This window comes from Narcine bancroftii, chromosome 2 (genome assembly GCF_036971445.1).
Source record: "Narcine bancroftii isolate sNarBan1 chromosome 2, sNarBan1.hap1, whole genome shotgun sequence".
In the NCBI taxonomy this organism is placed as follows: domain Eukaryota; kingdom Metazoa; phylum Chordata; class Chondrichthyes; order Torpediniformes; family Narcinidae; genus Narcine; species Narcine bancroftii.
In genome coordinates this window covers 153,416,081-153,434,972 of record NC_091470.1, presented here as the reverse complement: position 1 = coordinate 153,434,972, position 18,892 = coordinate 153,416,081, and the positions used below count along the sequence as shown (strand labels likewise).

At 43.7% G+C, this 18,892-nt stretch overlaps 1 protein-coding gene across 1 annotated transcript in view; it reads left to right on the top strand.

Moving 5' to 3' along the window:
* LOC138752967 (uncharacterized) overlaps positions 1–17,518 on the top strand; it is a 57,445-nt gene extending 39,927 nt beyond the window's left edge. Inside the window, exon 12 of the mRNA XM_069915567.1 lies at positions 17,225–17,518. The gene's annotated coding sequence lies outside the window, so the exon portion shown is untranslated. The remainder of the gene's footprint in view (positions 1–17,224) is intronic.
* The last annotated feature ends 1,374 nt before the right edge of the window (positions 17,519–18,892 follow it).

Genomic DNA, 18,892 nt, shown 5'->3' with positions numbered 1-18,892 from the left:
CCATGATGGTGCTGGCTGAGTTCAGAACTCTCCGTCGATTCGTCTGTTTTGTGCATTGCCAGACAGAGATGCAACCAGTCAGAAATTTGCAAGAGACTTTGGAAACAAACCAAATCTTCTCAAACTCCTCATGAAATACAGCTGCTGGCAATCCTCTTCATGATTGCAGTAAGGTCAGATCTTCAGAGATGTTGACATCCAGGAATTTGATCCTTTCTTCTGACCCCTCAATGAAAACTAGTTTGAGTTCTCCTGCTTTCCCCTTCCTGAAATCCACAATCATTTCCTTAATTTTGCTCACGTTGAGTGCAAACTTGTTGTTACTGTGATACCACTCAACTAGCTGACCTATCTCACTCAAGTATGCTTCGTCATTGGTATCTGACCATGGTGACATTGGCAAATTTTAGATGCCATTTGAATTGCACCTACCCACATAGTCATGGGTGTAGAATGAATACAGCAGTGACTAAGCAAGCATCATTGAGATGTGCCTTTGTTGATTGTCCATCAGGAGGGGATGTTGCTTCTGATTCATATTAACTGTTGTCTTCCAATGAGGAAGGAAGTCAGGGATCCAGTTGCAAAGGGTGGCCGGAGAGGCCCAGGTTTTGGAGCTTGTTAACCAGTACTGAGGGTCATGATGGTGTTGAAAGTAAAGGTGTAGTTGTTGAAGAGTAGCCTGATGCCCGTATTGCTGTTCTCTAGGTGATCCAGAACTGAATGGAGTGCCAACGAGGTTGCATCTGCTGTCGAACAATTGTGGCAGTAGGCGAATTGCAATAGATGTAACCATATACCCATTTACAGCACGGAAACAGGCCATGTCAGCCCTTCGAGTCCGCACCGGATCGAGATCTTGACTGAAGTACAAGTTCATTCTGGCCATGACCAAACTCACAAAGCATTTCATCACAGTGGATGTGGGTGCGACTGGGTGATTGTCATTGAGGCTGCTCACTCTCTTCTTCTTGGGCACCAGTATGATTGTTGCCCTTTTGAAGCTGATGGGAACCTCCGATTGCAGCAATGAGAGATTGAAAATGTCTTTGAACACTGGCCAGTTGGGTTGGCACTGACTTGCTCTTAATCCTTTATTCAATGTGATAGTTTTTATCTTATATTTTAGCTGTCATGACCTGGGCTTAGTTGATACAAAAAAATGGTTTATCCCCATCTATTCATCCTCAGCCTTTTCTTCTCCGGAGGAAAGGACTGTGGTTGGTCATTCTTTCTTGCAATTTTCCTGGTGTTGAAAAATCTTCTGAATACAGTATATCTCACTGCTCTGAGTGAATGCAGATCAGGAGTCTCCACACCTTTATTCCTGGTATAATAATGTTTGTGGAACCTACTAACAATAGAATGTTCCCACTTTATCTGCTGAGAGAGAAAGTAGAAGTGATACTGGCACAGCCCTGGTTACTGCACCTACCATGAAAATGTGTTAGTATGATGCCATTAATCTTGATCAGAATGGGTTAATTTCCTTGTCAGTCGCTGCCATAATTGATGTCCTCCATATTAAGTAGCCATCCTCTACAGCAGGGATGGCCAACCTTTTAATATTTAATTTAGACATTTCGCATGGTTACGGGCCATTTCGGGCAATGATTATTTACCAGGGGTGTAGGTTAATTGGGCGGCACAGACTCATGGGCTGTATGACTAAATTAATAATTAAAGTTTGGCCACCCCTGCTCTACAGCATATCCTGCATAAAATAGTTTTGAACAGTACAAGTTTTGATATAATGTGGTCAGTCTCTGTCCCGAGCAGTTGGTCCATGCACTTTCATTCTATCTTTGATCAAATAAAAATATAATTTTTGCACTTCTTCACCAGGTTGGAGATACAATTAGTAAATAGCCTAATTTTTATTTCTCTTTGCATCTTGTAAAATTAGTGACATAATTGATTGACCTTGTGTCCATTTTGGTATGATATCAGGTTGCTTAGCCATTCTTCAGCATGTAATTTACAGTCAATTCAAAATGACAACATCGTCAATGATTTACTTATTTTCAACGAAAATGTGTAAATCCCCAAAATGACAGTCAGTCCCCGTCCAGAGTGATCGGTCCCTGTCCTGGGTTATCACTACACAGGCAGTCACTGTCCCAAGAGGTCAGTCCCCATCCTGAGAAGGCAGTCACCATCCCGGTAGTCACCATTCTAGGTGGTCACCATACCGAATAGAGAGTCACCTTCTCGAGAAGGGAGTCACTGAGCTGGTCAGTCATTGTCCTGGGCAGTTACCATCCTAGGCAGGCAGTCACGATCCCGGGAAGTCACTGTCTGGGAGAACAGTCACCATCCCAGGTAGACACTGTCCCTGGTGGGCAGACACCACCATGGGTAGTCACTGACCTGGGTGGACAGTCACCATCCTGGGTAGTCACTGTCCTGGGTGGACAGTCACCATCCCGGGTGGTCACTGTCCCATGTGGACACTCACATCCTGGGTAGTCACTGTCCTGGGTGGACAGTCACCATCCCGGGTGGGCACTGTCCTGTGTGGACACTCACCATTCCGGGTAGTCACTGTACCAGGTAGACAGGCACCATGCAGGGTACTCACTGTCACTGGTGGACAGTCACCATCCCAGGTAGTCACTGTCCCAGGTGGACAGACACCATCCCAGGTGGTCACTGTCATGGCTGGTCAGACACCATCCCAGGTGGTCACTATCATGGCTGGTCAGACACCAACCCGGGTGGTCACTGTCCCTGGTGGACAGACACCATCCCGGGTAGTCACTATCCCTGGTGGACAGACACCATCCCAGGTGGTCACTGTCCTGGCTAAACAGATGCCATCCTGGATGGTCACTGTTCCGGGTGGGCAGACACCATCCCGGGTAGTCACTGTCCTGGTTGGACAGTCGCCATCCCAGGTGGTCACTGTCCCGTGTGGACACCTACCATTTCGGGTAGTCTCTGTACCAGGTGAACAGTCACTGTATCGGGTGGACAGTCACCATTCCGGGTAGTCACTGTCCTGGGTGGACAGTCACCATCCCGGGTAGTCACTGTCCTGGGTGGACAGTGCATCGGGTGGACAGTCACCATTCCGGGTAGTCACTGTCCTGGGTGGACTGACACCATCCCAGGTAGTCACTGACCCTGGTTGACAGACACCATTCTGGGTGGTCACTGTCCCGGTTGGACACTTACCATCCTAGGTGGTCACTGTCCCATGTGGACACTCAGCATCCTGGGTAGTCATTGTCCCGGGTGAACAGTCACCATCCCGGGTAGTCACTGTACCGGGTGGACAGGCACCATCTCGGGTAGTCACTGTACCGGGTGGACAGGCACCATCCCGGGTAGTCACTGTCCTGGGTGGACATGCACTATCCCGGGTACTCACTCTCCCGTGTGGACAGACACCATCCCAGGTGGTCACTGTCCTGGGTGGAAAGTCACTGTCCCAGGTGGTCACTGTTCCGGGTGGGCAGGCACCATTCCAGGTAGTCATTGTCCTGGGTGGACAGTCACCATCCTGGGTAGTCACTGTACTGGGTGGACAGGCACCATCCCGGGTGGTCACTGTCCTGGCTGAACACGCCATCCTGGATGGTCACTCTTCCGGGTGGACAGTCACCATCCCGGGTAGTTACTGTCCTGGTTGGACAGTCGCCATCCCAGGTGGTCACTGTCCCGTGTGGACACCTCCCATCTCGGGTAGTCACTGTACCGGGTGAACAGTCACTGTATCGTGTGGACAGTCACCATTTTGGGTAGTCACTGTCCTGGATGGACAGTCATCATCCCAGTTAGTCATGGTCCTGGGTGGACAGACACCATCCTGGGTAGTCACTGTCCCGGTGGGCAGTCACCATCCCGGGTTGTCACTGTCCTGGGTGGAGAGACTCCATCCTGGGAGATCACTGACCCTGGTAGGCAAACACCATCCCGGGTGGTCACAATCTCGGGTGGTCACTGTCCCGGGTGGACAGTCACCATCCAAGGTGGACTGAAAGACTGTTAAACATGTTAAATGACTGATTGATCCTGAGTCCTGATAAAGCTAATCTTGATAAAATACTTAAATATAGTAGAAACACACTAGCGGAACTCAGCTGACCTCACAATGTTCATAGGAGGTAAAGATATATTGCTGACATTTCAGGCCTGAACCCTTATTCAATGTATAATTAAGCAGGCAAGCATTTGAATAAAGACTGGGGAGTATGGTTAGTTAACCCATTAAAAGATTCATTAGACCCTTCCTATTTGAAGGATTCATCAGACACTTAACAAGGAAGATATAACAAGTAGGCCAGCTTGTTGCTTTCTCATGTCTAAATATGAACTTTTAACCACTGAAATTTAGAGTTTTGATGGTGGTTTAGACTTCTGCAGGCTCTCCGTGATATGTTCATAAAGTCTCGGAGCGAACCTCGAAGTCCCCATCTTTGAATTAATATCTGTGATACTTCCTCTCCATTATTGTCCCAAATCTTTCCAGCTATCCATCCCCAGTACTCCCTCAGATACAGAGTGCTTGTTGTTGCCATGGTTATTGCGCAATCAACTGGAATCAATGTAGAGTTTGATGCTTGTCATGTGAATGTGTATGTTCTCACAGTCAACCCCTGCCTATAGCCTGTCACAAACACTAATTGTCTTCTGTGTGTGGAAGTGAGAATCTTAAAAAAAGACAACTTTTGACCTACTTCTGCTTTAGATATAAATTTAAAAGTACGAGTAGGAGGTGCTAATTGACCTGAGAATGGATTGGTGTGTGTGTGTGTGTGTGTGTGTGTGTGTGTGTGTGTGTGTGTGTGTGTGTGTGTGTGTGTGTGTGTGTGTGTGTGTGTGTGTGTGTGTGTGTGTGTATGTGTGTGCGCGCGCGCGTGCGTGTTTGTGTGTGTGTATGAGTGTGAGATGCGCGCATGCATGTTTGTGCATTGTTGTGCATGTGTGTATGCATGTGTATGTAAATTAGAAAATTCCAATTTCAGCCTCAGCAGAAATAGTCATAGGGCTGCAAATGTCATAAGTAACCTTGAAACTAGAGAAGTCAAAATGCATTAGGTCCACTGCCTACAAAACCTCTTGCTCCTTTGTCTACCCTGCATTCCAGTCTCAAATAATGGACTGATACGCACAATTCACAATCTATTGAATCATAGAATTGTCAAGGAACATACTGAGGCTGTTTGGCCCACTGAGTCTAATCTGTCTCATAGAGCAATCCTATTTTCAAATAATTCTGCAAATTATTCACTCTCGTGTCTCTTTCTAATTTCCTTTTGAAGCTCTGTTTCACAGGTGTTCTCTGAGTTAAAATCTTGTCTTTGTATTTGTTGGGCACTATCAGTTGCTCCAACAAAGTGACCCCAAAAATTGCAATGACAAAGACTCGAGGGGAACGATCGGCTTTATTGCACAGAAGACTTGAGCTGGCCCAGATCCAGACTAGGGAAGGGAAAGGTGGCCCAACCTTTATGGCCTGGGTCCCAGGGGAGGAGTCTGGGTAAGAGTGTCGTCAAGGGGCGGGCCAGCCCAAGCCAATTAGCATATACTATCCATACCATTACAGTATTCTTTGTCGAAAATTTGAAACCTGTTCCCATGCCAGTTCTTATATCAACAGCAGAACTGCCCTTCCCCGACCGTCTCTATCTAATCTTCTTTGCCCCAAAGGGAAATTTTTGTGGATACTGACTAGGAATTGTTCACAAATCTTCATTCATAGAGATCCAATATTTTACACAGTTTCAACATAATTTATCTTTGTTTTAATAATTCCCTTCATTAAACGATCCCAGGAAATTTATTAACCTCTCTCACAAAGACTTGTATAAACCTAGGCCTCTGTCTTCCAGTGTTATTTAGACATTGTGTCTCCTTATTCTTTGTGCAGAAGTATACCATTTCACAATATTCTGTATCGAATATGACTTATCATTTAACAGCTCATTCAACCAGCTTGTCTATGCCCTCACAAGATTACAAGAAAAAGGAACAGAAACAGACCATTTGGCCCATCGAGTCTGCTCTGTGAAACCTCCCTTAGCCAAACTATTCTCACATCTAGTTCCAAGTTCTGGCCTTGTCCCCGTAACCCATGATACCCTGACTAATTAGATACCTATCAATTTCCCCTTTAAATTTCCCCAATGATCTTGCCTCCACAGCTGTATGTGGTAATGAATTCCACAATTCCTCTACCCTCTGGCTAAAGCAATTTCTCCTAATCTCTGTTGTAAATTAGTAGTTTTTAATTCTTAAACTGTGCCTTCTTGTCCTGGAATTACCCAACAGGGGAAACATCTTATTTACATCCACTCTGTCCAATCCATTCATTATTCGAAATGTTTCTATGAAATCCCCTCTCATTCTTCTATATTCTAATGAATAGAGTCCAAGAGCCGCTAAGCGTTCCTTGTATGTTATCTCTTTCATTCCTGGAATCATTCTGGTCAACCTCCTTTGTACCTTCTCCAACCTTGCTATATCTTTTCTAAGATATTTCACCATCCATGCATCCAATAATGAACATTGCAATTATGGCCACTTTACGAATGAGTTATGAAAGATTCTCAGGACCACTCAGTTCTTTTTTGAGCAGCTGAATCCACTAATTGGTCTTTTTGGATGACAAGAAGATTCAGGGAGTGAACAGAGGGAGGCAAGAGGATTGTGATGGTTTGGGATATTCCGTCCCGTTCTCTAAAGCAGGGGTGTCAAACTCAAATTCACAGAGGGCCAAAATTAAAAACTTGGACGAAGTCGTGGGCCAAACTAAATATTTATTGAAAATTTTCAACAACATCTGCATGTTTTCTCTTCTTTCAACATATGTAATGTTAAACTTTTTCTTATTAAAATAAATATTTAATCATAGTTTTGGTTAAACTCTTTCCAGAAGAAGCATTAACAAATGAGAAATAAAATATTCAATAAATAATATTTCTCTATAGCCTTTAAGCTCCTTTTAAATTTATTTTTTTTTCACAAGCCAACAAGTCAAAAAAATAACAACTTGCTTCAATGACAAACAGGTTTGTCTTTTAAAATGATGAACATATAGTCTGCCTCCCACCTGTCTTGAAAGGTCCTGTTTTCTGTCTTTCGTTTGGCTATTTTTCGTAAGGGGTTTATTACATGTGAGTTGGGCGACAGGTCGCAGATGCTAATGAAAGAAAAGAGAGGAGGTGGGGGCGATTAGCGGGCTGACGGGCCGGCGCCAACGCATTTGCAAAGCATTCTGGGATTTGTAGTATTAGCTGTGCATGCGCTTATACTGGCGTGGCGGCCAGCGGGTCAGCTCTAATACATATTTGACATGATCTTGCGGGCCAAATATAATTATATCACGGGCCAAATTTGGCCCACGGGCCTGAGTTTGACATGTGTGCTCTAAAGGTTCTCAACCTTTTTTATTTCCACTCACATACTACCTTAAGTAATCTCTTACTAACCACAGAGCACTTATGGCGTGTGAGGTATGTGAATGGAAAAAAAGGTTGAGAACCACTGCTTTAGAGATACCAATTCAATTCTTGGATCAAAAGTCCATGTCTGGGAAACATAAATATTTTAACCTTTTTTTTCAAATTTATTATCGCTTGGACCAAAGAACAGAGAGAATGTTCATTTTGCGACCAGTCCAGGTAGTTGACCCATACACAGTACTGCATGGGCCAATATGAGGAGAGCTTCATAAATTTACAAAGCAGGAGGCAGTGAGCAAAGATAAAGATACATCACCAAAATGTGGGCAGGTGCCTGAACAAAACTGGGGGGAGGGGGTAAGGGCAGGTGGAGGAACACAGTCCCATAGGCAGGAGGGCATGCCAGCACGCAGGGGAAAGAGGGAGAGTGGAGAGGGAAGGGGGTGGAGAGCTGGAGGAAAGGGAAGGGAGGGAGAACAGGGAGTAGGCTACCAGAAACCAGAGAAATTGATGTTAATGCCAACCATTTGGAGAGTGCCCAGACGTAGAAAAGATAAAGATACATTTCCCTACTGAGTTTCTCCAGCATTGTGCTTTCACTATAAAAGATGAATGAATCCTTCCAGTGTGTGCATCGGGTGCACAGTGGAAGCTACAGGCACTAGCAGCCTGGGTGAGCTAAATACTCAGAGAATGAAGCACTCATTAATACAGGAAAGAAATTCAGGTTCTAAACATTTCACTTTTCCTTACAACTGATGAATTACAAGAGAAGTGTAATTACACTGTATACGGAGAGTTTGCTTCCAGAACATTTTTGGGTGATTACAAAAAATCACCTTAAAATGTTCCTGTCATGTACCATTCTATAGATAACCCATTTTTGTAATTTCCTGTCATATTTTCAGTCTACTTCTTTTCTTTGGCTTGGCTTGACTGACAAGTCTGATGCGGGACATGCAGGCACGGTTGCAGCGGTTGCAAGGGAAAATTGGTTGGTTGGGGTTGGGTGTTGGGTTTTTCCTCCTTTGTCTTTTGTCAGTGAGGTGGGCTCTGCGGTCTTCTTCAAAGGAGGTTGCTGCCCGCCAAACTGTGAGGCGTCAAGATGCACGGTTGGAGGCGATATCAGCCCACTGGTGGTGGGCAATGTGGCAGGCACCAAGAGATTTCTTTAAGCAGTCCTTGTACCTCTTCTTTGGTGCACCTCTGTCTCAGTGGCCAGTGGAGAGCTCGCTACTACAAACATACTGACAACCATAAAGTGCAACGTGTCATTGAAAATTCACTTTCTATATTCGCACTTGAACTCCTTCCCTGCTGATCTTGGTGCAGACAGTAATGAATATGGTGAAAGGTTTTACCAAGTCATTGTGACCATGGAAAACCAATATCAGGGCAACTGGAATCCATCAATGCTGACCGACTATTATTGGACACTGACACAAGAGGCATCAGATGCTGAGTCCAAACGAAAATCAACTGCATAACATTTTTAGGTCAGTTGAACAATCGTAATGTGTCAGCATCATTATGCGATTAAAATGCTAAATTCAATAAAAGATCATTTACATGGACTTTAGTAAAGCCTTTGACAAGGTACCATATGGGAGGTTTGTTCAAAAGGTATCAATGGAGAGGTTGTAAACTGGATTCAAAATCGGCTGTGTGGGAGAAAACAGAGAGTGATGGTGGATGGTTGCTTTTCAGACTGGAGACCTGTGATTAATTGTATGACTCAGGGATTAGTGTTGGGGCCAGTGTTTGTTGTGCATATCAATGATCTGGATGATAAGATGATAATGTGGTAAAGTGGATCAGTAAGTATGCTGATGACCCAAAGATAGGAGGTGTTCTGGACAACGATAAAGGTTTACAAAGCTTGCAGAGGGATTAAACCAACTGGAAGAATGGACCAAAAAATGGAAGATGGAGTTTCATGCAGACAAGTGTGAGGTGATGCATTTTGGAGGGGCAAACCAAGGTAGGAGATCTACAGTAAATGGTCGGGCACTGAGGAGGGCAGAGGAGCAAAGAGATCTCCTCTGCCATCAGATTCCTGAATGAATAACGAATAACATGCGCTGCCTTATTTTGACCTTTTTTTCTTGCACTATTTTAATTTATTTTATAAGGTGGTTATTTTATAGACAACATGTTAATGACACTGGGGTAGATTTGAATCCACAACTTGAAGCCTCATGACGTCATCCCACTGCAACCACTTTCTGACGTTGCAATGTAATGAATGCAGCAACGAAACAGAAATTATGTGTGATGTAAAAGGACAGAGGTGGTGTGTGGGGGTAGTGGAGGAGGTTGATATGCAAATTGTGGATCATTGTGAATCAGCAACCCTGGACATGGTAGGAACATATCTTCAGGGTGGATCAACTGCTCTGTCAGATGCCTCGTGTTCATTTTTATCAGCTCTGAAGACATATTTAGTTTCCTGTTTGTGTAAAAAAAGAGAGAGAGAAACCATTCCACTGTGGTTTCAAACAGGAAAGTCGTACAGAGTTATTTGAGCTGTGGGCCTGGGTTGAGAGGAGGCCACTGCAAAGGGGAAGGTAGACCTGTTCGTGAAGTCACAGCATGGGCAGTGCGGCGGAGGGAGGCTGCACTTTGTACTGTGAGAATAACCCCTTCATATTGCAAACATGGTCTGCCGCAAATTGCAGTCTCTGACCACCAGACCCTTCCTTTGCTGAGGTCCCTCTTCAGAACTCGTTCAGCATTCAACCAACTTCCCCCTGTACAGGAGCTCTGGGAGATTGAAGACTGGGAACTTTGTTAGATCTCAATAGAATGAAAGAGTTTCACAAGCAGAAACTATTTGTAAATTCCTTCTCCTCATGTCAGTCTATTCTTCTTCTTTGGCTTGGCTTCGCGGACGAAGATTTATGGAGGGGGTAAAAAGTCCACGTCAGCTGCAGGCTCGTTTGTGGCTGACAAGTCCGATGCGGGACAGGCAGACACGGTTGCAGCGGCTGCAGGGGAAAATTGGTTGGTTGGGGTTGGGTGTTGGGTTTTCTCTCCTTTGCCTTTTGTCAGTGAGGTGGGCTCTGCGGTCTTCTTCAAAGGAGGTTGCTGCCCGCCAAACTGTGAGGCGCCAAGATGCACGGTTTGAGGCGATATCAGCCCACTGGCGGTGGTCAATGTGGCAGGCACCAAGAGATTTCTTTAGGCAGTTCTTGTACCTTTTCTTTGGTGCACCTCTGTCACGGTGGCCAGTGGAAAGCTTGCCATATAACACGATCTTGGGAAGGCGATGGTCCTCCATTCTGGAGACGTGACCCACCCAGCGCAGCTGGATCTTCAGCAGCGTGGACTCGATGCTGTCGACCTCTGCCATCTCAAGTACTTCGACGTTAGGGATGAAAGCGCTCCAATGGATGTTGAGGATGGAGCGGAGACAACGCTGGTGGAAGCGTTCTAGGAGCCGTAGGTGATGCCGGTAGAGGACCCATGATTCGGAGCCGAACAGGAGTGTGGGTATGACAACGGCTCTGTATACGCTTATCTTTGTGAGGTTTTTCAGTTGGTTGTTTTTCCAGACTCTTTTGTGTAGTCTTCCAAAGGTGCTATTTGCCTTGGCGAGTCAGTCTATTAATGTAAAAGGTAAAGGTTTCATTATTGGACACCATCAGTGTAATGAAGTATATTCTACATGTATTATGGACCCATAAATATCATACACCATGACTATTATTTGTCAGGATCTGGAAGGTTTATCGCATTTCAAATTTATTGTCAGAGAACATACATGACATCACATACAACCCTGAGATTCTTTTTCCTGTGGGAGAGGCAGAATTACCACTAATTGGCAGTGCAAAAAAAAACTGTACACAGTGTTAAAATGTAAACAAATAAAGAAATGTAAACAAACTGACTGCAATATGGAGAGAAAAAAATCAACAAAATGCACAAGTATGATTCCTTAAGTGAGTCCCTGATTTGAGTTTGATTGAGTCTGATGGTGGAGGGGTAGCAGGTGGTGTGAGCCCTGTGTCATCTATACCTCTTTCCTGATGGCAGCGAGAACAGAGCTTGTGCTGGATGGTGTGGATCCTTAATGATTGCTGCTGCTCTCTGATGGCAGCATTCCCTATCGATGTTCTCGATGGTAGTGGGGGGGTTTACCTGTGAACAACATTGCGGCAAGCCTTGCAATTTCGGCCATGAAGGACAAGCAGATTTTCTGGTCTATTGTAAGTTACACCTATATATATATATATATATATATATCTTTCCAAAAAACTCTTTTAATTCACTTTTTTTTTACATGTTAAACAGCAATTAAACAAATTTTCCAGTGAACTCATAAAAGGGAGCAGAAAAATATACAAGTATTCCGGCTCCCGAGTCCAGTGCTAACCTATGCATATTTCATGCCAGCTGATGTTCAGGAATTGAACGCGGGCTCTTGATGTGCACCTAGCTCAAAATCTAGATTCCAGCCACCTTACATAGTCCGAATGTCCCACAATGGCCACCTGTCTGCTTGCACTCTGATCTCCTGCTCTCAACCACCCATTCTCAATGGAGGACACCCCGGGGGGGGGGGGGGCACAGCACATTTGGGGGGGGGGCATGGACTGTGGTCAGCATAAATTACAAAGGAACCAACTAAACTTGATTACTTCAAAGGAAAAGGGCCCATAAATTTTGAGCAGAATCCTAAGGGGGCTATAGCCAAATAAAAGGTTGAAAATGGCTCCTCTAGAATATCTGAGCCAGATGCCCAACCTTCAGAAGTTCTGAACAAATTGACATTGGCTTAGTGAACTTTTATTGTACCAATTCCATGAATGTCAATGAGAGGGTGAGCAAATTTAAGTTCTTGGGAGTCACAATCTTGGAGGATCCTTCCTGGAGCCAACACACAAATGGCATAATGAAGAAAGCAGGTCAGCACCTCTACTTCCTCAGGAGTTTGCGGAGGTTTGGTATGACACCAGAAACCCTGGCAAATTTCTTCAGATGTGTGGTGGAAAGTGTGCTGTCGTGGTCTGGTATGCGAACACCTGAGCTTAAAGCCCTCTAAAAGTTTGTGGACACCGCCCAGGATATCACAGGCAAAACCGTCCCCATCATCAAGAACATCTACAGGGAACGCTGCCATTGGAGAGCAGCAGCAATCATCAAAGATCCACACCACCCAGCACATGCTCTGTTCTCGCTGCTGCCATCAGGAAAGAGGTATAGGTGCCGCAAGACTCAAACCTATTCAGGAACAGGTGCTCCTTCTCCACCATCAGACTCCTCAACGACAAACTCAATCAGGGACTCATTTCAGGACTTTTACTTGTACACTTTATTGATTTTTTAATTCTGTAACACAGTCAGTTTACATTTGTTATCTGTTTACATTCGTTATCTGTTAACAGTTCTTTATTTGCTTACATGTATACGCTGTACAGTTTATTTTTTTGCACTACAGTAAATGGTAATTCTGCCTCACCTGCAGTAAAAAGAATCTCAGGGTTGTATGCGATCTCATGTATGTACTCTGACAATAAATCTGAATCTGAAATCTGAAGCAAAGAAAATTCAATAAAGAATGCTCATGTATTCTGCTGACATCATCCTTAAACTGCCAATAATGTATGGTCATTGTCATGCTTTGGTGATTAAGGAATGACCTCCGTGACTTCGCACCTGATTCCCAGTGATCGTACGTCTATACTATTTGCTGCAGAGCGATAGATTGAATGAAGGTTACAGATTGGATGATATTATCATGGCTATTTCAAACCATGAAGTGATGATAAATAGAAAATAGAAGCAAACCATCTCCAGGGGAAGGGGAAACATATAGAGTAAATATAGAATTAAGGAAGTAGAACAAATCCAGCCTCTCTTTACTAGAGTCTGCCCAGAAATTATAGTTAGTGCCAGAAGAAAGTTTGAAAGACCTTATCAGATGGGTTGTTGAAGGAAAGTGGGATGAGGGCTTCTGCTCATGTGCTCTATAGAAACGAGGGCCAGTTCATCTGCAGGACCCTTAACTGGGCAGAAATTCATTGTATATCTGGGAGGTCCTGCCATCTACGCCACACCCACAGCATGGTCCAAAACCTCAAACAGAGTCAGCACCTTTAGAAGAGCGACAGAGTGAGTAATCCAACAAAAAGAATGTGTACAAAAATTAATTCTAATGAGGATGAAGGAGTGACAGATGCCGCTGATCTTCCTTTCTGATTAGACATTCAATTGTGAAAGTGAAAGATCTTATCAAAGTACCTTGAAATCAATCAGATAATCTTCTTGGCATCCTGGTCTCTACTTATCTCTCAGTCATAATCTTTTAAAATACTTTATCTTGTCATAATCAGATAATCTGAGAAGATGATGAAGCAAATTGGACATTTCCTATATTGCAACACAACATCCAAGCCCTGAATTTTTAAATTTAAGACTATGTGGGGAAGTTTAACAAGAATGACAAAGAGATCTGAGAACTAATTTAACCACAAATTCAAGTTTTTTTGGATTGAATAAACAAGGAAATAAACTCTGCAGTCATTTGAAGGTCAAACTTAGTAGAATCACTGTGAACAATGTAGTGGGTGGACAAAGCACAGCAAGTCCAGCAACTGGGCACCACATTATCACTGGTCCAACCTAAGGCCCACCCTGCTAAAAGCCTTAGAGTCAGGTAGTACCCATTCATCCCAACCATAAATTTGTCCTTGACACGGATACCTCGTGGCAAACTGTCCAGTCCATTCTCACTACCGCTACAGACTGAAAAGAACTCAAAAAAACAAATGGAAAAAATACAAGATGTACATCCAGACATTATCCCAGCTGATGTCCTAAATCATGGCAGAGGGAAATTCATCTGACAAGAGCTCAACCTCCTAGGTTTGGGGAGGTGTGCACATGTCAAAGACATGGTGATTATGACCATCTTCAAGAAGGGAGACAAACCTGATTGCAGTTCAACAAAGGGTCTTACTGCTGTAAGACACTAGAATAGTCATCGCTACAGTCCTCAGATGCCATCTCTTGCTATTGGCTGAAGGTGTAATCCTCAAATCTCAGTATAGATTCTGTCCTCTTAGTGGAACAATGGTATGATTTTCATGGTACATGAAGGTCAAGAGAAGAGCAAGAAGTAGACTTTTATGGCTTCAATGAGACTTGAAGCATCCTCCTCAAATTTGGCTGCTGAAGAAGAAAAATAGACCATAAAAAATGCAGAGATCTGAACCAAATGCATGGCTTAAAATCTAAATGTCTGCAGACACTGTAGTAAAACACAGAAATGCTGGAGAAACTCGGCAGGTCTCACAGAGTCCATATATTTAGTTGGGATTAATGCTGAAGGAGTGGAGGGCAAGGCATTCCAAGGGGGTGAGATTGAAATGAGTGAGGGGAGTCGAGACAGTTGATGTCTCGGCGGCAGTTGGAAATATAAATGTCCAGAGTAGGCAGAAGAGGGTTTAAAGTGGGAGAAGTGGTGGTTGGGGTTAGTGCAGAGAGAGTAGAGGGCCAGGCATTCCAAGGGTGGGGAGGGGGGGAGATTGTGATCTTTTTTGGTTGGGATTAGCGTGGAAGGCCAGGCGTTCCAATGGGATGAGATTGGAATTTTTTTAGTTGGGGTTGGTGCATGGAGAGTGCAGCCTCCTTCATACCTTGAAGAAGGGCTCAGGTCCAAAATGCCGATTACATATCTTTACTTTCTCTGGATGCTGTGAGACTTGTTGAGTTCCTCCTGCATTTCTCTGCAGTTGCATGGCTTGTCATGACTGTGTAATCACCCCAAAATTCTTCTCAATCATTCTTACCGTATTGAGCCTCAATAAGCATCTGCGAGAACTGAACAAATCTATGACAAATGGGAATTGTCATAGATTGCTCATTCTACAGACCCCCATTTCAGAACCAATGGCCCCCATTCAAAGTCTGAGCTTCAAGTCATCTGTAGAAGCATACAAGAGAATGGTCCTTTTAATGTACTAAACATTTTATCAAGCAAAGGTCTCTGAACTTCTGACCCACTCTGATGGTGAAGGTCATTCCCAATGTCTTTCCTTGCTCTCTAAATTTAAAACAGGCAGATAGCTAAATTATTATTGGTTCTGCCTGAGTCTCTAATCAGTAAACGTCAAACAAAATATCCTTATTTTGAGACAAGAGTTAACACAACCTTCCCTTTCTCTCCAGCCCTCCTTATTACAAGCTGAGTTATGCATATATTCATGGCTGTCAATCTAACAACAATCCCATGAGGCACAAATTCTGGTGACCAACCTGTTTTCCTGATCTCCTCAAAGACCCACCTGGCCAACATCTGCTGCCAACCAACCAGTTCACCTGCCTGACTGCAGGAACTCTAATTGAAAGCTTGGATTTATGCCAAAACCACATTCCCAAAATTAACAATCATTTTGCTTCTGCTTTGCTTAGTTTCGTGTACGCTTCTCACTGGCCCCTCCTCTCACCTGGTCTACCTGGAAACCATGTCAGGTGTTGGTCGCAGTTTTTAATGCAGCCCGTCATACTTTTGAATGATATACAAAGTTTGCAATGTCCTGCTGAAGAAATTAAAAAAAAGGCTTTAACATCTTTTCACACCTGCTGCATTGTCAAATCAACTGGCTCCATATTCATACCGGTAAAGAAATAATCCCTTCAGAACAGGATGTTACCACCTCTGTCCTAATGAGCCACATGTAAGGTCAAGGAGATTATCACCAGGAAACTTTCCACTCCAAACTCCACCCCCCCTTTCGCATGAACTCCCCTTAAGTTTCTACCACTCATCTGCACAGTGGGGCCAAATCATCTGCAGCCTCCAGAAACAAACATTTAATCTGAGGCCCACCATAACCTGGTGGACAATTCAAGGATGTTTTCGTAAAAAGTTTAACATCCCCACTGAATCACGATAATCCCGTTTCTGCTCAAAAAGGACTGTTTAGGATGACTCTGAGAATCGCATATGGCAGAAGGCTTTCCAAGAACCCTTTCCCAAACTACCCACCCATAAAACAGCTCCTGCCCCAATGTGTCAGAGTTTGTCGGTCCCACATTGGTTTCATTAACAATGTCATGTTAAAGTCGAGCTCCTGTCAAGATACAACCAAGCCACAAAATCCAAATCACAGTCTTTATTGAGTCACGCCAGCGGGAATGAGGGGTACCAGTGGTGGGTAGACAGTCACCTCACTAGTACTGTTTGAACCTCATTCAAAGAACACAATCATAGGGTACAATATTTAAGGGATTTTCATCCATACAAATTGGATAACATTTCTTTGAAGGTATTGCTACAGCTTACATTTTACATTTTGCATATCCTCTTCCTAAAGACAGGAAAATGATTTGTTGTTGGTCATTTAATCTCATGTACCAGTTATAATTAAGAACATCCTTCTGGTATACAAAAAAATTAAAAGTCTGGAAGGATTACTCACAGTACACATCAGTGTCTATTCTCTGCCTGTCTGATTTCTGGTACCAATTTACACATGTAAAGGGCTAGTTTCATAGTAATCTTAAATTCTTGAAGTTAACAATAGTGGGCAACATTTCAAAACAGAAACAATGCCATTCAGGGACTGAGTGGTTCTGGACGCTTATGGCAGCCTTTAGATCGCTTCTAACAGGTCGTAGTCAGGCATTAGGATATGACTCAGTAGAAGATGTGAGAATTGATTCCTGTCTGAGAGTTTAGGCACTTTCAGGAGGCCAAAATACCCTGATGTAAAGCTGCCTATTGTATTCCAAGGCGGGTGTCAGGTGGCCACCTGAAAGTGGAGAACCCGGCCAGGAGGAGTACTTACCTATCCCTTCTCCTGTAGGTATAATCTCTGGCTCCGAGAATCTCCCATTGCACCTGAAAGCAGCAGTGGGACTACGGCCGTAATCCACAGGAGCCGGCGTTCACTCGGATGTGGCTCTTCTTCAGCTGGCACATTCAGGTGACAGAAAGGCGTCTTCTCCGCGACCACCTGAACGTCCCAACTGCACTCCCCCAGCTGTGTCTGCCAGCGCATTATCTGCATCTGAGCACCTGAAAGTGGCTTTTGATAGCCTTAAACTTGTATCCTGCTCTCTGGAAGCTTCTTGACTGAATAAACTCATGTTGAGTCTTACTTATAACGATTTCTGTGTGGTTATTTTAAAACACAATTTCTAAATTTCTACAGTCAGAACTCACAGAATTTGAGTCAAAGAAAGAGCAAAAAACAATCTGCTAGAGAATCTCAGTGGGTCGAGCAACATCAGTGGGAGAAAAAGAATGGTCAACGTTTCAGGTCAGAATCCTGCATCAAGATTTGACCCAGTCTTGATGAAGGGTTCCAGCCCAGCAGTTTACCCTTTGTTACAGATTCCAGCGTCTGCTGTCTCTAAGGTGTTCCCTGGAATGAAAGCAAGTCATCCTCAACTCCTCAGGTCTTCCAGAAAGATTATGAGAGTCATCATTCTCCAACGAGACTGAGAAGGCATAGCCTCAAGATACAGGGCGGTAGATTTAGGGTGGAGATGAGGAGGAACTGCTTTTCCCATAGGGTGGTGAATCTGTGGAATTCCCTGCCCATTGAAGCAGTGGAGCCGACTTAAGTGAACATATTTTAAAAAAGGTGGGATGTATTTTTGCATAGTAAGGGAATTAAAGGATATGGGGAAGAGGCAGGTAGGTGGAGATGAGCCTGTCATTTGATCAGCTATGAATGGTGGAGCAGGCTCGATGGGCCAGATGGCCTACTCTTGCTCCTATTTCTTATGTCATTTGCTCCATTCATTGAAAAGTATTTGGGGAATTTCTATGTAAAAGAAATAACATGAATGCAGTGCTTGCTTTCTGACAAATGATCTTTTTTTTAACCTGTTTTTCTCTCTCCCCAGATGCTGCCTGGTACACTGAGTGTTTTCAGTTTTGCTTTTTGGTTTCTGTTTTGATTTTCTCTCTTGCCATTATCTGTCATTGATCCTATGCGAGTGGTTCTCAACCTATTTTTTCCATTCACATACCACTATAAGTAATCCCTTACTAACCATAGAACATCTGTGCCATAAGGTGCTATGTGAGTGGAAAAAAAGATTTGAGAGCCATTGTCCTGTGGCATTTGCTGTGAAGAAGATGAATAGAAACTTCATTGTGAGAACAGTTTAAAGTGATTTAGATTATTCAAATTATCTGAAGCTGTTTCTGAGAATGGTGTTGAGGTGACTTTAGTAATATAAGCTTGATTTCCCTTCAGTAATAATAAAGTGCTTGCTGTATATATGGCTGAATTTGGACAGAAATATTAGGGATAACCATGTTGTAGCTGTTCATGCAGACCCATGTTTACTGATTACCTTTGGATTCAACTGTAATATTTGCCTCATCATACCCTTTCAGATGTTGTGAAACACTGGGTTTTGACAGCATTCAGTTATGGTTTTTAGATTGAAATTTCAAGAAAATAGCAGAAAAAATTAACCTAATTACTGCCCGTGTGGTCGTTGACACTGGGCGCCTT